General features: G+C 66.2%; 1 long non-coding RNA gene across 1 annotated transcript; it reads left to right on the forward strand.

The window, feature by feature from the left end:
* Window positions 1-29: 29 nt before the first annotated feature.
* On the forward strand, window positions 30-929 carry LOC135980635 (uncharacterized). The gene is made up of 2 exons (XR_010597600.1): window positions 30-209; window positions 760-929. It is a non-coding gene; the product is annotated as an uncharacterized LOC135980635 (long non-coding RNA).
* The last annotated feature ends 2,071 nt before the right edge of the window (window positions 930-3,000 follow it).

The following is a 3,000-nucleotide window of genomic DNA, read 5'->3' on the forward strand; positions in this document are numbered from 1 at the left end:
GGCCTTACCTCAGCCAGCCCCTGGTATCCACACTGCTCCTCTCTCCCCCAGCACCCGCTTTGGGCATTGGCACAAGGGCAAGCCAGCAGCCGAGTACCGGACGGGCCCGCGCCTCATCATCTACGTGCTGGGTGGGGTGACCATGTCTGAGATGCGCTGCGCCTACGAAGTGACCCGGGCCACCGAGGGCGAGTGGGAGGTGGTGATCGGTGAGTGGGGCGAGTCCTGGGGGGAGAGGCGGCTGGAATGCCCAGGTCAGGGACAGTCGGGACCCCCTGGGAGGGGGAGACCCTAGAACTGCCTGCCTAGCACCCACAGGGCGCCCCTGCCACCCTCTGTCCTCCCGCACCCGGGGGCCTGGGAACAGATGTGCTTGCCCCACCTGCCTCAGCCACGCATGGCCTGTATCTAGACACCTGATCTCCTAGTCCCTGGCTCCCCAGGCCTCTCCTTGCCCAGGGACCATGTGTGGGGGTCCAGTCAGACACCCCCAGTAACACCCATAGGGATATGGCTCACCCCCTGCACACACCCCTCTAAGACCCAAGGGTGAGGAACGCTGTCAGCGAGTGGATTCTTGCCTGGCCATGCAGGGTACAGCGGCACTAGGGGTGCGGTACCAGGCCATGGGGGGCAGGAGACAGCCCCTCCCCCCTGCACTAGAGCAGGGTCCAGCTGCAAGGATGGGGGAGATGGTGATGCCAGCCTCATGCCCGCCCCACTGTGCCCACTGCTGCCAACCACCTCTCTCCCCTCCAGGTTCCAGTCACATCCTGACCCCCAAGAGCTTCCTGGATGACGTCCAAACCCTCAACCGGAAGGCCCCTGAGGAGGTCTAGAAGCAGCCCCCTCCCCGCAGAGACTCTGCCCCCCACAGCTCGCTGCCCCCAGAGCCACCTGCTCTTTGCAATAAAGCACCTTCCCCCCTACTCTTGGCAGCGCTGTCAGTTCTTGGGGAGGGACAGGAGAGGGGACGGGACCCCCAGGCTGCTTGGCTGTTGGGGCAGGGGGCAGGCCAGGCTCCCGTCTAGGGTTGTGGCCCTCTGTGCCCCATGGCCACCGCCCCACTGATGCGATAGGGGAAGAGTCAGACTCCGTTATGTACAGCCTCAGCCATTCCTACCTCCCCTCCCTGGGACCCAAGGCACAGCCCCTCCCCCTCCTGTCACCCCTCTGCCAGCGATGGGGGGCGCACAGAGGCTGCTACCAGCAACTGGCTTTGGGGGGGATGTGATCCAGCCACTGAGCCCCAGGCTGTGTCTGTCCAGTCTGCAAAGGGTTAAAGAGAACCCCCCTTCTGCCCCCATCTCATCCCCCTTTACCGCCTTGGGGTGCTGGCCCAGCCCTGGCTCCCTGCACCCCTCCCAGCACAGCCTGGCACCCTGGCCTCTCGGTGGGAACCTCGGCTCCAGAAGGGGGGAGGGGTCCTAGGAGGAGTTGCAGTCAGGTGCCCAAGTAAGTGGGAGTGGAGCCAGGGCTGCACAGGAGGCGTGTCCAGGGTTGGGCAGCAGCAGCAGGGCAGAGCCAGGCTGCATCTAGGACCCCGCAGGACGGGCTTGCTGCCCCGATGGGCCTGGATCAAATGCCCCTGCCCAGTGGCAAACACCTCCCCAGTGCCTTTCCCTGGGTATCAGAGCCACCCCCTGGGCACCTGGAGCCCCAGCTCCAGCTGAGGCAGCCAGCTCCAGCCCCCATGGGGCTGACCAAGCCCTGAGCCAAGCCTCACCCCCTGCATCCCACGGGCCCTAGAGGTCCCCTCCCTCTTGCCCGCCAGCCGGGCTGTGCTGGGGCAAGCGCTGGCAGGAGTGACCCCAGGTAAAGCAGTGACCTCATTTACCAGGAGTGACCTCCCAGGGTGGTAAAGAGGACTCTGTGTGTGTGTCTGTGTCTGTGTTTTCTCTGCTCTGAGCCTCCCACCCCATTATCACACAGTCAGTGCTGGCCCTGGCCCTGCCCCTGCCCCTGCTCCTGCCCTACTGGGCTTGTTCCTGGGCCAGGAAAGTGCGATGCCAAAGGCTGGCCGAGGCCTTTGCTGCTGTTCACAGGCGGGGGAGGGGAAGGGAGGGGACGGGGCGGGGTGTGAGGCTGAGGGCCCATGGTGCCAGGGAGCGGGATCTCCCCAGCTCCCCCTCTGGCCCTGCTCCAGGTCCCTGGCTCCGAGTCACCCGGCCAGCCCTGCCCCCTCCCAACCTTCTGCCTCCAGGAGGAGGGTGGGGCAGTAGCTGGAGTGTTGGACCAGGGCCTGGGGGCAGCTCTGCTCTGGCCTGTGGACGCCCCCTGCTGGTACACTGCTGGCTCACCCAGCCGTGCCCCAGAAACTACACAGTTCCCGCTGCCCCGACTCACTTGTTCTGCCCCCTGGTCCGTGTGCCAGAGGGACCAGCAGGGAGCCCCAGGAGTCCCCCCAAGCAGCTATAGGGTCCCCATCAAGTGTGGGGTTGGGGCAGGCACTGAGCGAGCACCAGGGCCCAGCCCCCAGGCTGGCCCCCACAGGGAGTCATACCCACCCAGCCCCTGCCCCTCCCATAATCAGCGCTGGAACCCAGCCCCCTGCGTCCCAGCTCCCGCTCTAAGCACTAGCCCCCGCTTCCCGCTCAGATCTGGGACAGAACACCTGCCTCCTTGCTCCCCCTCTAGGGCCTGGCCTTTGCCCCAACCCCCACCTCCTCCATGCTCTTGTGCCTAGAGCTGCCCAGGGTCCCGCTACCCCGGCTGCTGCTGGCCCCCAGCCCTTGGGGCCCCGTTCCTGCGCTGGCACCTGCATTGTGTAAGCAGCTGCTGTAGGCTCCTCCCGCCAGCCAGGCCAGGCCTCCCCTCTGGCACCCTCTAGCCTGTGCCAGCAGCTGGGGGTGCAGTGACAGTGTCCCCAAACCCCTCCCCCCCCGGAGGGTGAAAGGAGACAAGGAGGGGCTGTGAGAGCCCCATTCTCCTACCCTTCCCGCAGCCTGCTCGCCGGCTCAGCTCGGAGACTTGCCCTGCCTCTGTAGTCACTGGGCATGG

The sequence above is a fragment of the Chrysemys picta genome, unplaced genomic scaffold (genome assembly GCF_011386835.1).
Source record: "Chrysemys picta bellii isolate R12L10 unplaced genomic scaffold, ASM1138683v2 scaf5260, whole genome shotgun sequence".
Lineage (NCBI taxonomy): Eukaryota > Metazoa > Chordata > Testudines > Emydidae > Chrysemys > Chrysemys picta.